The 17,695-nt window shown below is 48.7% G+C and overlaps 1 protein-coding gene across 4 annotated transcripts in view; it reads right to left on the bottom strand.

Moving 5' to 3' along the window:
• Window positions 1–13,032, bottom strand: part of PXYLP1 (2-phosphoxylose phosphatase 1) — a 63,210-nt gene extending 50,178 nt beyond the window's left edge. Inside the window, exon 1 of one of the 4 annotated variants that reach the window (XM_054552714.2) lies at window positions 12,859–13,032. The gene's annotated coding sequence lies outside the window, so the exon portion shown is untranslated. Of the gene's footprint in view, window positions 1–11,915; window positions 12,562–12,858 lie in introns of those variants that run through there. The other 3 variants (XM_002814109.5, XM_054552715.2, XM_009239362.4) reach the window with 3 other exon arrangements.
• Between the last annotated feature and the right edge of the window lie 4,663 nt (window positions 13,033–17,695).

The following is a 17,695-nucleotide window of genomic DNA, read 5'->3' as shown; positions in this document are numbered from 1 at the left end:
TTGTTAAGTCAAAAAGACAAGCTACAATATAGCATGTACAGGCTGGGCTGAATGGCTTGAAGCAGGTGTGGGAGCAAGACTTTTTATTGTATACTTTAGAATTTGAACCTGCGCTATTTTAAAAAGTGAATTTAAATAATTGCTATTTGTAAAAGTAACAATTTTTTTTAAAAAAAGGAAAAACATTAAAAAGAGAAAATATGTCCTAAATATTATGAGTGGTTATAGCTGTACTGACAAGTAATCTAAATTTTCTTTAAAACAAACAAATTACAAGACAGAAGATTGGCTCACTACTCCTTAAGTAAGTAGGAATCCTGGCAGGCTTATTTTCTCACATATATTTCTGCATTTTCTAAATTTTCTTAAACAAACTTGTATTACTTTTAAAAATCAGAAAAAAGGAGTACTGTAAAACATATTTAAATTATTTTTAAACAATGCAGTTAAGCAGTATCTCACAAGGCAGGCACATGATAAATTATAGAGACCAGTGGTTTTCAAACAGTATCCTCTTTCAAAACTCATCACAACATGGAATCTGATGTGGAATTCAGGTAGCAGTGGAGGTGCTTAGGTAGACTGGGAGGGGCCTCATGCCCCACTTAGCAGCAGCTCCATCCACCTGCAGAACCCAGAGTTCCAAGAACATCCTTAGGAAATGCACTGTACAGACAGACAAAGGCTACAGGCACCTGAGGGGTGGCGGACTCTTTGTGCTGGGATGATCAGCGAGAGGGCTGCGTGAAAGAGGCAGAAACTGTGCTAAACTAAAAGGCAGGGAGGATGTCAGTGGGCGTGCCTGATGTGAGGATAAATGGTAGAGGCAGGCTGCAAAGCCCACCCCTATGCCACCGTACTGTGGATGACAGGCCTTATGCAGTGACTCATCAGTGAACAGGGTGGAGGAGGGCTGGAGCCAGACTAGGTTCCTGTAGGAGTAGGGAGCCACTGAAAGTCTCTCAGCATACGCCTGACTGGATGAAGGTGGTATTCTTGAAATGTCACTCTCAAGCTGCTGATAGATACAGCCTGCATATCACCCCACCTCTGAGTTACATCATGGCGCTGGCAGCAGAAAGACACCCTCCAACCTCCTGGGTCCTTGCAGCTCTACCATCATACAACTGGTGGGTTTTTCCAAGATTGTGCTGTGTTCAGTAGACCAGGCCAGGCAGGCTCTGGCCCTCCTACACTGCTATCCTAGAAGTAGCCCTCATTCCAGGGGCAGTAGGGTTGGGGTCCCCAAGTCACAGCTCACGGTCCCTCCCTGGCACTGAGACCAGGCCTTTTACGCCACCACCTAACAGCTCGGGCAAGGTATTTAATCTCTCCGAACTGCAGTGTCCTCACCTGCAAATAGTAATTCATTCATTCATTCAGATATTTACTGAGCATCTGCTCTATGCCAAGGATAGTTATAGAAGCTGGGGATTCGAAGTGACCAAACCAGCCCCAAATTCCTGCCCTCATGGAGCTTCTATTCTAGTGGAGTGTAATATGGCTGCCTGCCTCAGGGGGCATGGAGGGGATTAGATGAGATCCATCCTGGAAAACATAAGACAGTCATGATTTCCTTCTCATTATTATTTGTATTCCCTGCAGCACTTGGACCAAGAAGGCACCCAAAAAACAGCATCAAACTATTCAGTCTCTGTCTACGAATACAGATTAACCCACCTTGAAGCAAAGTGCAGTTCATTCAGCCCTTGGCTTAGACTAGCATGATGGTTCATCTCTCTGTACCCCACCCCCCAGCACTGTCTCCAGTCCATCTTAATAAACAGGGCTGGGAGGGAGAACGAAGGAAACTACCCTTGGAACCATTCATCACAATCAAGGCAGCTGACAGCTTTGCTAAACCCTGGCTCAGCCCTCATTTCCTTAGGGAAAGAAAGCACAGTTATCAGAACCCTTACCTTCTCAGGCAGTGCTGAAAGTTCCTTTATCGGGCCAGGGTGTCCTGCCTTATATGGGACATGAACACCTGATGGACTGCACGCCAGCCTCCAGCGGGCCCCATGGAGAGGACTCAGCCCCTCTAATCCGGCCAGTCTGTGGCAAGGTGAGCCCTTATTTGGTGGATTTCAGGGTTGAGTGTTCATTTCAATGTGTCCTTGAGGGCATGTATGAGCCTGGGGCGGGGGTGAGTAACAAGCACAACCAGTACATATTCCAAGTGAGTTGCCAGAAGCATTGGTGTAAGTCCAAGGGAGAAAAAAACTATAAGCCAACTTTAGAACCTCATCCTCCAGACTCCAAGAAAGTGCTCCATCAAAAATCTCCCTGGCAAGTATCTTGATATGTAATGACAGCTTCAGCTTTCTTCACCAACTACATGCTGGAGTTCTGGTGCCAGCCTCTATTTTTATAGCCTGAGTAATGCCCAGGCAAAGGACCAGTCAAGAATCAGACACAGAGGGACGGGGCACAAGAGATGATGGCACAAGTGATGGGGCCCCTCTCCTACTCAGCCTCCAGCAGCAGACCCTTTAGAGCACAGTCTGGGACAGCAGCCAAGCCCTCCTCAGATTCTGGCCCAAACTCCTCTGCAGACTCATCCCCTCTCACAGCCAGCCCATGAGTTCCATGGGGGCTGGTCCTTTTCTGCCTGCAAGACCCTGTAAGGCCAGGTCCCATGGCACAGCAGTGTTGGATGGGTGAATGGCCACACCATCCAGTCCGACTCTGACACAGTCGACTTGCTGTTCCCCCTTTTCATAACTCAATGTCTGTGCCCATTCCACTCTCTTGGCCCAGATGCCTTCTTGACCTGGTTAACTCCTGCTTATCCTTAAACTCAGCTTAAGCACCACCTTCCTCTGGAAGCCTTCCCTGACCCCAAGGCTGGGTGACATCCTCCAATACTGGGCAACCACAGCCCTCAGAGCCTACCCCTTCCACTCTACTCATCAACACGACAGACTCATGTCAGCTTCCTTGCCCACCTTCCCCAGGGCTGGGTGGAGAGACAGCAGAGCAAGCAGCAGGTGCTCAAGAAGTGTGTAGGGGAAGGGAGGGAGGGTGGGAAAAAGGAAGGGTGAGCACCAGGAAGAATGCTGTGGATGGAATAGCCGCATCACAGAAACCTACAACAAACTAAACAAGAATAAAGCATTATACCCCAGTATATCAATATATCACTCATCAATTATTACTGAGGAAAACTAGCAGGAAGCAGTGGGAAAACACTTTTTAATGAATTAGAGGGGAATCAGGTCACTCTTTGCTGTGTCCTCTCCTCCCCTCCAGATGTGGGCTGGGGCGGGGGCTGGAGAGGAAGAGAAGCTTTGGAAGGTTGAGTGGGCAGGGGCACTTGGAAAAAAGGAGCTCTCATAGGTTCCTCTGGCCTTGGGGGACTGAAGACCATTTCCCGTGGGGTAGCCTCCTACTGCTGATGTGAATCAACTAGGACACATTCCCACAAAGCTGTTAAGAACATGCCCTGTGTCAAGACAGGGGGATAATGAGGGCCTCCCACTGTCCTACTGAGTCATCTGGCCCAGTTCCCAAAGGTAGGAACAGAAGCAGGGATTTAGAACAGATGATCTCCTGGGAATGAAGACGACTTCTGGCTGCAGCCTTCTTAGCACAGCATTTCCTTCTAAAGAAAACACCCCCACTTGCCCCTCAATATCCACTCATTCTTTCTTGTTAAGAGAATCCTGATTTTTGGGGGGAGGAGGGGGCAGACAGTGTAGCAGAGACTGCCAGCTAATTGTGATACCCATCTCCTCTCCCTCCTGGGCATGTGGCTGGACCACACTTCCTCCCCTTGGAAGGTATGTTCACGCGACTGAGCCCTGACCAGTGGAATGTCAGGGCCAGTAGTTCAGCACCTCTGAGCCTGGCCCACAAAATTCTCCCACACACCATCCTCCATGTTCCTTCCTCTTCAGCTGAGTGAGGCAAAGGAGCATGGCAGCCTTGAGAGCCTGAGTCCCTGAATCTCCTCTTGGAGGAAAGCCCCAAGCAGAAACAGCCATTTTGGACTGTGTGTGAGCAAAAAGTGAATGCCTACCATATTTGAACCATTAAACATACTTGGTTTGTTCAAGCAGTGAGCCTTCCTCAGCGTGCCCTGCTACACACTCACATGGCCCGTTTAACTGGGGGCAACCCATGTGATACAGTTCTGGCCGTGAAATGTCAGGGGAAGTCTGGTTTGCTGGTGTTTTTTGCCATCATGAAGGAAAGGCTAAGAGAGTAACACAAGTGTCAGTACAGACAGATGTCAGCTGCTAAAACCAACACCAGCAATCACCTATCTTCACACATTTTGTTACATGAGATAAACAAATCCCTATTTGCTTAAGCCACTAAGCCAGGGCTTTCTGCTACTTTCAGCCAGACACATTCATAACTGATACGTTTTGCAACCACTCATCATTCATTCACCCAACTTTTATTGAGGCCTGTTTCATGCCAGTCCTTGTGCTAAAGGCCAAAGCTTTAGAGATGAGCTGGGTATGGTCCCTGCTTTCTAGGGGCTCCCTATCAAGCTGGAAGACATGCCAGTGAGCAGACAATCAGAATACACAGGGAACGGATGCTGTGGTGGCACGTGATGATGTCCCAGGAGAGTGTGAGCATTGGGCAGTGGGCCGGCACTGAGGTGAGGCATTCCCAACTCCCCTTCTGGCATTTGGCACACAGAGTAAATAAACACTTCTCAAGCTAAAAAGCAAGTAAAAAGAACTCGCGATCCTCAGCCAAGCCAACTGCGATTACTTAGTGTAAGTGGAGTCGTTAAACACCATCAATTAATGCAGCTGTTTCAAGATAATCAGCAGTCATTAGAGCAAGATGCACAAGAGGAGAAAAAAAATCATATGCTGCTAACTTAGCAATGCTAGAAATTATGTGAACCGAGGATGAGACAGGCTTGCTTAGATCTTCCCGCCTGCTGACGTTAGCCACCTCCCGAAATATACTTTCTTTCTCAAAGAAGACAGTGATTTTTCACTTTGAAGACAGAGCCAAAAAAATCAACCATCCATGCCATGACCTTCGACCATAAGCTTTGATTTTTCAGGTCTGTGTTTCCATTAGGGACTGCAACGGAGACAGACACACTGGCGACAAAAGAGGTTCCAGTCTGGGAAATCAAGAGACGATCATGACCAGAGAAGTCAGAGCACCTGGGGAGCCATTTGTAAAATAGAGAAAGGGTTTTCCCCCTTTTACCTTAATTCTCCTTACATACAAAAGGTTGGCATTATTTGCTGTTTGTTTTGCAAGTGTGGGGCAAGGTTTTTTTTAAGACAAAACTTCATTTAAAATTTCCAGGACATAGGCCTACCCTTGAACAACACGGATTTGAACTGAGCAGGTCGACTTACATGTAGGTTCTCTTCCACCTCTGCCACCTCTGAGACAGCAAGACCAACCCCTCCTCTTCCTCCTTCTCAGCCTACTCAATGTGAAGACAATGAGGATAAAACCTTTATGATGATCCACTTCCACTTAATGAATAGGAAATGTTTTCTCTTCCTTATGATTTTCTTAATAACATTTTCTTTTCTCTAGCTTATTGTGAGAATACAGCATATAATACATACAACATACAAAATATGTGTTAACTGACTACATTATCAGTAAGGCTTCTGGCTAACAACAGTAGGCTATGTATAGTTACGATGCTGGGGATTCAAAAGTTATACTTGGATTTTCAACTGTGGGGGGCCATAGTGGGGGGAGTCAGTGCTCCTAACTCCTGAGTTGTTCAAGGGTCAACCATAGTTTAAAGTAAATAAAAATAAGCTGGTTGCCACTAAGATAACTGATGACTGGTTTTCCAGTCTGACTGCTGACTTATCGGTATGACGTATTCCAGTGTATGCTGAGTACAAGCTAGGCTAATCACGCTCAAACAAGGCAGAGAAGCACTCGAGTTCCTGAAGCAGCAATCACAGAAGGATTTTCTGGTCGACAGCCCATTGCTGGAGGCCGTGCCAGCTCTGTGATGGCAGGTGCTAGTCGGGCAGGCTGCCATGCTGGAGCCTCTCTGTAGGACGCACAGAGCAAGCAAAGCGAGGTCTGAGGAGGAAGGTCCTGTCTTTCCAGCACCAGTTAGAAAACCTATGCCTCTCAACATAGTTTCTTTGGGTCAAGAAGTTTCTAGCTACGGCAGACACAGGAAATGCGGTGTTCTGGCTTCCTGCCTCTGGCTTGTCCTCTACCTGCTCTCAGGAGCAGCTGTGCCATTTCTTGCTCAGAGAACTGGGTCTCGGATAGTACCAAAGGTTTCTGGGGCTGCTGAAGAGCCAGTCCAGTCCAAAATAGTAGCCAGGGCAGCATTCTGTCAACCAGGACCAAAAATAGTGTTGGCAAAACCAGGTGACTAAACAGATCTAGGATCTCTTATCACGCTTCCCACTAACAACCTGTGGCCAAGAGTGACAGTTAAAACAACCAGCATGTGTCAGACACAGATGAGTCAAAATGAGTGCCTGTTTCAAAGAGCTGGCAAGGTCACCACCCCATGGTCAGCCCCTTCACAGCCTCTCATGGCTGTAAGTGAGCAAGTGCCTGGAAATCGATCTGCACCGCCATTCATGTCCTTCACCACAAACTGAAGTATAATGTCCTCTGTTCCATGAGGACAGAGACCATTATCCTGTATCCATCATCTCAGTGCAGTCGGTTGGCGCCTAAAAGGTAATTTTAAGAAACAAATGAATAGGAATAGCAGCTAACATTTTTAAAGCATGTACCATGTGGTAGGTGCTTTTCTAAGCCCTCATCATGTATTATTATATTTCAGTTTCACAACAGTACCACGAAGTAGGTATTATTATCACCACCCAAATTTTACAAATAAGGAAACTGGCACAGAGAAGTAACTTGCTCAAGGGTATATTGCTAGTAATGGTAGATCCAGGGTTTAAAGTCAGTTTGGCCTCTGAATGTACACACTCAATCACTGCACTGTGCTGAATACACAACCAACTCAGGTACTCTAGTATTAGGAAGTCATCAACAGAGAACCTCTGACATCCACAAACCTTGAGAAGTCCTTTCAGGTTTCTGGGTACTACATACACAGTTTTTGTTTGTTTGTTTGACTTGCAGAAAGTTTTAGAGAAAACCAATGCCTACTTTTATCCCTAAGAATAGGACCACCTACAATTTTCAAAAAACTATGTAACCACCATTCGGTTATCAAGCAACGTGGGCAGGAATATCTAGGTTTACATAGTATTTCTCTGCTTATGAGATCTGAATTCTAGAGGAAGCCTTTTAACCATCCCAAGGTCCCATCTCCCCATCTCTAAGCAGATCACAGGCTTATTGAATCAAATGAGATCATGGACAAAGTTGCTTTTTTATATAGTAAGGTACTGTATAAACATAATGCATGATCCTAATAATTAATATATTATAACTTGCATAAAAAAATTATACACTTATTAATCTATACTTGCCAAACTTTCTATAATTTCAAGATAGTTCATATTTATATCTCTCCATGTTTTAATATTTAAGCTTAATAGTTTATTTCTGTAAGTCCCTCCATTATTATTTCTGAGCTTCCAAAAATTTGTTCTACAACTTTACTAACTTTACGGTAATCCAACTGCCACTTTCATTTTAGAAGCATAAAGCCTTAACAAGACAGTAAATGTTTAATTCTAACTAGATTCTCCTATGTCTGCAGAGAACAAACTTAGCAAGTAAGAGCTTCATTTTATTTTACAGTTAAAAGCTCAAAATGATACTGCTGTATCTCTGAAGGCCTGAAGGTTGGTGTTGGATCCAAGAATGAGGTAAGCCTAGGAAAGCAAGCTGTGGTTTTGTTGGTTGGAAAGACACATGTCTCTGAATAATTGAGGGGTGGGACAAATAGTATTCAAAATGATTTGTAATTTTAATGTAAATGATGGCTGTAACCACAAACAGAAGTAGAGGAGGAAGGGGAGAGAGTGGGGGTATCAAAACCAGGTGCAACAATTTTCATCTTAATATGCTTTTTAATCAATATGCTATTGATTACAGCTCTTTCTAAGGAAGCTGGTCACACCCAGGGGCATAAGGGGTGGCGAGCAGGTGACAAAAGGATGCCCTGTAAACTGAAACATGAATGTATAAATTGGGGAAATGATTCTGCAAATACAAAGAGAATTTTAAAGTTACTATAGTCTCTACTACTAGATGTTTGAGCTCCCCCAAACTCTCCTCCACCCTAGACTACGCAGCTCAGAGGGAGCTTCACTGATGGAGGGAGGGGCAGACGCATGCACAGATGACTGTGGGCCAAGGGGATGAGATGAAGGCTGCCTCCTGACTGCAGGAACTACTCCCCAAGCCACCATCCAGTTCTTCTTCCATGCCTTTTTAATCATTAACTTCTTCCACACTCCTGAGATTGTTCCTGCCATCACTACAGACTGAACTTTTTCCAAAAGCCAGTGGCTTCCCCAGCCAAAGTCCAAAAAGGGTCAGAGAAGCCTGCTGGTTTTGAGGGTGGAGGATAAACAGGCCAGAGTCTGTGGCTCAGTTAGGTGTTAGTTGGCCAGGGCCCTCCTGCCTTTTGGACTCAGAGCGGACCCTGAAATTCATTCTGGTTTCACGGGTGCCTCCTCGTGGCTGCCGTGCAGCATCTCCAGGTTGAGAGGCTCCAATGGGCCCTCGTTTACCTGCAGGGCTGCGCAGCAGGTTCAAAAAGAGTCCCTGGGAGATGCTTCTAACAAAAGGCCCACCATCCTACTAGAAAGCTGCTCCCTCTTCTTCACCTCCTAAATACAGGTGCACAGACCTTCCAAGCCACTGCTCCTTTTGTCACTTACCTAGACTCTCCCCTCAGCACCTCAAGTGAGATGAAGTGGCAATGGCTGCAATCTGAAGTGGCCAGGGGGGCTCTCCAAGTGGTACCTTGTCTCCCTGGGAGCTTCCTCCATTGGAAAATGGGGGATGTTAAAGGGGACTGGGGCTATAGCTCAGGGCCTATAAATTAAGCCATGGTAAAGTGTCTTCCCAGGCCAAACCCCAGACCAATCTTGCTCAAGCCATTATTTCCAAAAGGGCACACACCTCATTCAAAAACTTCAAACAGCTCAGTGCTCTCCTGCCGTGCTAAGCCCAAGTCTCAGCTGGCTTTCAAGGCCTTCTCAAAACCAGAATGATGGGCCCAGCAAATGGATTTCAGATTCCCATGGGGCCATTTTTCCTATCTCAGTGACTTTGCTCCTAACTGGTAACCCCTACACTGGAATGTGGGCACACTTCCTTATCCACCAACCAGGAACCTTGTCCAGGGACAGGTTCTGGGGCCGAAATCTCCCCCTATGAATTTTCAGGACCTTGAACATTCTCCCATCCTTTCTCCCACCCACCTCTAGATAGTAGTATGTCTCTTTCTCCCTCTCCTCCCTTTCTCTCACTCACAGACTGCAGGCATTAATTAAATCTCTTCTAGAAAACAGATTTTCACCAGCTGCAGGAATTCTGAGCCAGACCTGAAGACAGAGACAATGTGGGTAAGAAAGATAAGTTCGTGACAGCCAGGGGCAGTGCAGGCTCCCACAGCCAAGTGGCAGTCTCAATTTTAGCCCTTTCCAGATTCCCCCCCCAAAAAAAGGGGGACATGAGGTGTTCCCACCCCCTCAGCATTTGGCTGGACTGCCTGGGGGTGGCCTTTGACAGAGGCACAAGAGCTGGACCTTGCCCCATCTGCCAGTGGGTTATAGCCACCTCCAAGAGACCAAAGCACTGGCCCAAAACACCAACCTCCCTCCCACCAATAGAGCTGCAAGCCACAGTGCCAGAAATGTGCAAGAAGAGGCACTCCCAGCCCACCACAGGGAGCAGCACCCACTGGAGTGGGGATGGTGCAATCTGAAGCGGCCAGTGGGGCTCTGCAAGTGGTACCTTGTCTCCCTGGGAGCTTCCTCCATCAGTGGGCAGGGATAGGAAATGTTAAAGGGGACTGGGGCTACAGCTCTGGGCACTATAGGTTAAGCTATGGTGGACTCAACCCTCAACAGACAAACTTAGTAGCTCCCAAGGGCGCCCACCACCACCTACCCCAATTCTTGAATGAAGACAACTGATTTTCTTCATGGAAATCCTGGAGTCCCCACTGAGGTTAATGACCCACCATCAGAGCCTGATCTGTAGATTGCATTCCCTGCCCCAAACACACACAAAAATGAGTTTGTCTCTGGTGATATGACACATTAAAAAAAAAAAAAACTGTTGAATTTAAGGGTAACATTTTGAACAGTGTAGCAAAGTGTAGACAACATTGGTTGTGAACTCAGACTAATTCACTGGGGCATCCATTTTTTTTCCTCACAAACACTGAGTACCCCTATGTGGTAGACAGGGGGGACCAGGCAGGGACCTGGGGTCACAGAGATGGTTCCTTCCACCATCCCTGAGGATGCTCCTGCACAGTGGGGCATCTGACAGCGACTCATCACAGCGCGGTGTAGGGAGGGCCAAGGAGAAGCCCACGGGCATTTCTGGAGAGAGAGACCCTACTGATCCCCAGTGTGTCCTTGGGCTACTTATCTAATCAATAGTGAAGTAATATTGAGCTAATTACTATTCAAGCTGATCAATAGAAAAAAGAGTTACAGATACTGCAGTTCCACAAACACTCAGAGTGCTGTGCTCCAAAGGCCAGGTGGCCCATGCTGTTCCTGGTGCCCAAACGCAGCCTCCCAAGGCATCAGTGAGGATGGGCTGGCCAGGAGCCAATCCCTAACAGAGAAGTTCCCCCTACACATCCTTTCTCTGAGATAAGCAATTAATTTAATCCAAGGCTTAATGAAAGCCAGGAGAAGGGATGGGGCAGATTCATACACTGGCTTTCAGGCTGTCCCGTGCATCTCCACCTCTCTCCAGGGACCACAAGGGTTTTTTTTGTTTTTTTTTTTTTGACGGAGTTTTGCTCTTATTGCCCAAACTGGAGTGCAATGGCGCAATCTCAGCTCACTGCAACCTCCGCCGCCCAGGTTCAAGCGATTCTCCTGTCTCAGCCTCCCGAGTAGCTGGGATTACTGGTATGCACCACCACGCCCGGCTAATTTTGTATTTTTAGTAGAGACGGGGTTTTTATGTTGGTCAGGCTAGTCTCGAACTCCCGACCTCTGGTGATCTGCCCGCCTCGGCCTCCCAAAGTGCTGGGATTACAGGCGTGAGCCACCGCGCCCAAGGCCTTTTGATCCATCTGCTATAAATCCCCTTCCCACAGATGTCCCGATTGGGCACCAACACCTCCGAGGAGGGTAAGTTACTGCCAAGCCCGACCGCAGTCGCGTCCCGTTTGAAAGGGTGGGCTCCGCACTGCCAGCTTCACACCCACGGGCCTTCTGCAAATATCAACAAACGGCCCTATTTGTGGAGCACTCTCCGATCCCCCATCCACCCCCCTACACTTCCCCATTCACAGCTTGATCTGATTCCACATCTCTCCTGATTTTACTTGTTGAATGCTTACAAAGGATCCTTGCCTTCCCACAAAGACACTGGCTAGCCAGGCGGTGATAACCTCACTCACCACAGAGCCCCCTCGCAATCGCTGAACTCACAGACGAAGCGGGAAAATATGGCTCCACGTCCTGCACCGCGAATCCTTTACCATCCACAGGTACAATTTAAAAGGCAGCTGCGGCTGCAAAGCAGGCAACCTACCCTAAGCAAATCCATTCTCTCTGTCTCTGTCTCTGTATGTGTGTGACAAACCCAGCTTATTTAAAAGATCAGGACATATGCAAGTTCACCAGCAAAAGCAATGTCGTGGGTCTACACCACGCGGTCCTAACCTGCGCATCCAGGAATGTTAAACCGCGCTCGGGCGGCCCCGTGGCCAGGCCCGGGACTCCCGGAGGCGTCAGGCTGCAGGTGGCTGCCAAGAGGAGCCAGCCCCGTCTCCGGGAAAGGCCGCGAAGTTGCGGCCGCCTGCTTACCTGGAGACTAGCCGGCTCAGGACCGCCCGGGAAGGGGGATCCCGGGAGCTTGAATCTCAGCTGGAATCCGGCGGCGGGAGTGCGGGGGCCTTGTGGAAGAGGGCTGGAGGGGCGGGGGCGAGGTGGAGGCTGGCTCCGTGGGAGAGTGCGGGGCTGCAGGGGGCGAGGGCTTGGAGATAGAGCCGGGGGTTCGCAGCGGGCGTGAGACGGCGCCAGCGCTGGGAGAAGGGGGCTATGGGGCGGGCGCCAGGGCTGGGACAGCGGGCTCACGGGGGGAGTGGCAGGAAAGAGGGCGCAAGTCCTAGGCTCTGGGGCGAGCGCGGGGATAAAGGAGGAGGCTTAGTCGCGGGATTCGGACCCGACGCTTCGAAGCGCCCCCAGCCTTCCCGCCCCTCTCCCACTGGCGAGTTAGGGGGACCCCCTCAGTCTCCCAACCTCGGACCCTGGACGCCCACCCGCCTAGAACCTCTGCGCGGCTCAGCCCCAACGACAACCGCCCCGGCCCAGGCCCGGGCCGCACTCACCGCCCATGGTCCCAGGCCGGCCCCGGCTCCGCCGCTGCGCGCCCGGCTCGGCGCTCGCCGCCAGCTCCTCCCGGCGCTAGGGGAGGCGAGGGCGGCGCGCACCCGCCACCGGGCAGCTCGCGGGGCCCGGCAGCGCCCCCTGCCGACCCCGCCGCGCCCCGGCTCAGTTCGGCCAGCCGAGCACCAGGAGCCCTGGAGCTCCGCCCCGGAGGCGGTGTTGCGGTGCGGCTGGGCTGGGGCGACCGCGCGGGGTTGCTGAGAGGACGCCGCCTCTGGGAGGCCCAGCCCAGCCCCGAGATACTAGTCAGTCTGCAGAGCCCTCGGCGTGCAAAGCCACGAGCACGGGCAAGCCGAGCGCGCAGGGACCACGACCACGACCACAGACGCGCAGGGCTCCCGCGTGCCTCACAACTCCTGACCTGCGATCAGGGACTGCGCGGAGGCGCCCCCAGGCCCAGGAACACAGCCCTAACCGGCCCGGGCCCTAGTGTGGGTGCTTTGGGGCCATGTGCCTGCCCCGGCGCCGCTGATCCTATCGCCGGGTGGGCGCGCGCGTCTGGGGTCCGCCTGCTGCCACGTAGACCCAAACTGTCACCCCCCACCCCCCACCCCTTTCGGCCTATCCCACACTCCTCTTCCGGCTCAGAACACATCCGGCCTTGTGTTGCTCTAGTCCTAACTGCTGCTCCGTCTCCAACGGCCTGCAGGGACCCGGGGAGGTCGTGGCCCCGCGCAGTCGCCGTTCCCACCTGCTCCCGGCCCGCGGCTTCCTTGGAGCCGCTGCTGAAGATCCTCAGAGCACTTGAGGGCTGCCTGTAACGCCCCGTTAGACGTCTGATGGGCGAACGGTTGTATTTGGTTTGATCAGTATTTGTGGGTCATTTATTGCAAATGTTAGGTTCCAGCTGATGGAGATTCCCACCAGATTTCTCTGTGGGAGATGAAACGACCAACAGCGATTGTCAGAGAGGCCTTTGCTGTCAGCTCGAGGTCTACAGCAACGCTGTGTGTCCTAGCACAACTAGCCTCAGGCAAAATAAATATGGATTCGAATTTGCTACTATATACCTTTGAGGTGCACCTTTGGGAGAATCTCCTCCCTTGACTTTTGCTTTCTCTCCTTGATTGATGGCTCTCAAATCCACACACTTGGCCCAGATATGTTAGCCATATTTCCCCCTACCCTCCGGTTTTTTTTCTTAGAACTTTCCGCCTCAAGTTACCACGTCTGGCACTAAATTTTACCTCTTCCAAGCTCCCAACTCCATTTATCCCCGTGGTCTCGCCATTCTCTCAGCCACCTGGCATGGCTTCTTCATCAGGTGCCTTAATGGCTCGTCAGTACCGGACTTTGCTGCCTATCCCCCTCTGGTATTCCCCCGATGCAGTGCTATCCCGGGCCTTTTTCTGCCCTGAATACTGACAGCCTCTCCCAATCCATGAGCACGAAATCTTTTCACTGTCCCCTTTAGCATCACCCCCAACTCTCCCACCTGGCCCCCACAGAAACCCACCCCCGCCCGCCCAACAATGTCCCCTCTGCCCCTTCTGATTGTCCTCTCACCGATTGCAGGCTCTACTGCTTAGCTCACACTGTCACCCTCTTCTCTACATGGGTTAGTCAAGGTGCTTTCTGCTGTAAAAGACAACCCAATTCACACTAGCTTAAATCACAAAGGGTTGATTTGCTGTGTACATGAAGAGCCTGTCTGCTTCAGGCCTAGCTCTAGTCCCAGGGTCTCAGGGTCTCCCCGGCTCAGCTTTGCTTTCTTCCACATGAGCTACGCTTTCATGCGCACATGAGATCCTGGCAGATCCAGGCTCACAGCCTCACAGCTCTAGTTCTAGCAGAAAATCAGCTTCTCTGTCAGTCATTGCAACTAGCCTTGGACCTGGCTTTGTTTGCAGGATTGGGCCACATGTCCATGCTGTGCTCTCAGCCTCAGTGACTCCATGGCAGGTGGGTTCACTCGTGGACACACTGTCACGCTCAGCAGGGAGCATGTGGGCACTCCTGGATCCCTTCTCTGTCACAAGGGGACTAAAGGTAATTCAGGGCACCATCTCTAGCCATTTCTCTGCAAAATTTGCCACACCAGCGCTTTGCTTGACGGCGCAGGGCATACTGTGGGGGCAGAGTCTCAGCCTGGAGATAGGATGCAGGCCCTCTCTGCTTTCAGCTTCCTCCTTAACCTGTCTGAGATCTGTGTCTTTGTACCACCCCCTTCCCTAGGTCCACACTTGGTATAGGGATGGCCTCAGGCCCTCATGGAATCAGACATCATACACTCCCTAGACTCACATCCTGTTTCTTTACCTCACCTTCCCGATTCCCTGAGGATGTCTATGCTACCTTCCATTCTAGAGGAAGCATCTCCTCCCCCTCCCTGTGGACTCTGGGTTCTGAGTGGTACCCATCGAGCCTTAATGGAGAAAGGGGTTACACGGAAGGAAAAAGAAAAGCTTCCTACAGGGAAAATAGATATGAGGAAGTATCTCAAGACCATTACTCCCACTAAATCTCTTTCCTCCAAGGTTGCTGAAGAGGTAGGATGGCAGCCTGACACAGCTGGGGACCATCTGGCCCGCACCTGGGGAGACTGTGCCAGAGACTGCAGCTGACAGAGGAAAGCAGTGGTGAGATAGGCAGGTTTATTTCTTTTTTATTTACCTTCACAAGAGAATGGATGTCATAGGCAGGTTTCTGCTGTGCCTGAATCCCACATACCACTGGATTTTTCAAGTACGTGTTCCAGTAAATACCCCATTTTCCCCTAAGCAAATTAGAATTGGATTTCTCTGTCACTTGCAACCAAGAGAGTCTTGACTAGTATGAGCCCCTAGCATAGGACCTCACACAGGAGTTCCTGTAAAATAGCAACTATCATCACCATTATTCATCTGATAAATGAGCAAGCCATCCTCTTTGGTGACTGTAAACTGTAGAAATGAAAAGTGCATGCCATGTGCTCGATAACTTTTGTCTCCCCTCTTATTCCCAGCCTGCTCCTTTGTCCTTTCCAAATTCACATCTTGACCTCCAAGGAAACCCTCAACATTCATTAAAAGCAGAGCCCACCCATCTTATAAAAATAGTCCCAGACTCACCCAAGTCATGAATATTCCGCTAGGCAGCATTTGCTGCCATGTTACACAAGTGATCCCTTCCTTGACTATAAGCAACTGGGAGCAGGTGTCCAGCTTCAATTCGCTTTCAAGCCTTTGAGCAAAAATTGTACAAATATTTGCACAGCCTCCTTTGTCCCGTACTGTAGACTTAGAGAAACAAGGAGCTACTGCCTCTACACTTAAAGGGACTTTACCATGGGGAAAGACAAATAGTCTAGGACAGAGACTGAGATGACAGATGACAATACCAGGGAGTCCTCTGGGGGATGGAGGTGGAGTGGTTATTTGCACCATGTTCTAAGTTCCAAAGGCCTGTGCTGCCTGCAATCTTGACTTATGACAGATTTTATACATCCACACTAAACCTTTCTTCTGTGCCCATCACAGTATCCAGATAATAAATTTCATTTCAAAATTTCATTTACCATGGGTTTTGTTTCTCCGATGACAAAAGAAGTACCTATTCATTGTTGAAACTTGGAAAAATACAAAGCACACAAAAATAAAGATTAAAACTAAAATTATACATAATAGATTTATGTTGATTTATATAGTAGAGAACATCAAACTATGATGTAAAGAGAGAAGATTGTCTCATTCACACGTCTACCCCACACCTGGCAACTGCAGGGCCTCAGGGAGATAAATATCTTGCAAAAAGCTAAAGATCATCTCTTAGCTTCTTGCAGAAATGCTGCACTCTCTCTAACACATATATAGTTTTTAAAAATGCAATCCAGGCCAGCTCCAGGGTGGTCTGTTCTCTATTATTTATGTATGCATGATTCATTTTACTTACTAGCAGCCTGTAATCCCTTCTCCCCACCCCTAGCAGGCCTATTATACAAGTCCCTTCCCCCTCCTGAGAGCAACTAGGGAGGCAAACTCATTTTTCCATCTATCTGGGTGAAATTTAATTAGAAAGCCAAATCTGGAAGAACAGAACACAAAATAACCACATTAAATAAAAATAAGAGATGGCTCTGAACTTGACTTTGAGCCAAAAAATCAAAGAACTGCAATAATTTGCTGAATCATAGATCTAAATATTCATTTTTGTCTTCTAACCTCTAAGCCCAACTGAAAGAGGCTTCTAAAGAAAAAAAGAAACAAACAAGTACTAAATGAACACATGTAAATCACATTTAGAAGTCATAAAAGGACAACAAGGACTCTGGCTTTCTATTCCATCTAAAACAATGCCAGGCACATAGTAGGTACTGTATAAAAATTGGATGAATGGATAGATGGGCTAAAAGACCATACTTCTTGTTTTATAATGGAATGTTAATCAGAAAGGAGATGAGAGGAGGTTGGGCAGCTGACGGAGCTTTCTGCCGTCTCATGGCCACTTGAGAAACAGCAATTGTAGTTCAGGGTCCATGAGAGTTGGGGCCCAGGCTATACCCTAGACTTCCAGTTAGGACCCAAAGGAGAGAGATTGGAAGCTAGAAAACAGCCTTAAAGTGCTGTAAGTCATTGCCAATGTAGAATTCTATGCCCAGAGTAAACAAGAGACAGAGAAGAATCAACTTGCCCAAAATCAGTCACAAAATTAGGTAGTGGGAGACCCAGGACTAAAATCCAGGCCTCCTGAACGTTTCAGGGCCCTTTTCACTAAACTGCACTGGGTTCTTTGCCCCATATATATGTTTTTTAAGCCACTGAATAAAAAGAAAATAAAACATCTCAGTATTCTCCAAAGAGGAGCAGAACAAATTTATCTTACAAGTTTGGATTGTTCACAAATTGCATCACGAAACTACTTGGGCTCACCACTTCCCTCAGTGGATCCAGGCGACTTATATTCATGAACACTGGCTGAGTTGCCTTGGGTTCTGAGATCCTTTGCCTTCAGCCCATGCCTCCCTGTTGCGTGACAGACCAGAATATCCAAATGCTTACTCAGTGATTCCGTTGAACTTCTCAAAGCACCAAAAACTTCATGATGTCCAAAACGTAACTGGTGTTTTCTATTGTAGGGAATAGCACCTGTGCCAACTCTCCTAATCTGAAAATTCGAAACGTGGGAAACACCTCTCTATCCCTCATCCTCCACATCTGGTCTTTTTCCAAGTCCTGTTCATCATTACCTCTATGAATATTCCTCTAATTTGCCCACTTTGG

The sequence above is a fragment of the Pongo abelii genome, chromosome 2, assembly GCF_028885655.2.
Source record: "Pongo abelii isolate AG06213 chromosome 2, NHGRI_mPonAbe1-v2.0_pri, whole genome shotgun sequence".
In the NCBI taxonomy this organism is placed as follows: Eukaryota; Metazoa; Chordata; class Mammalia; order Primates; family Hominidae; genus Pongo; species Pongo abelii.
Note: the sequence above shows the minus strand (reverse complement) of the source record. Positions and strands in the feature narration are given on the sequence as shown.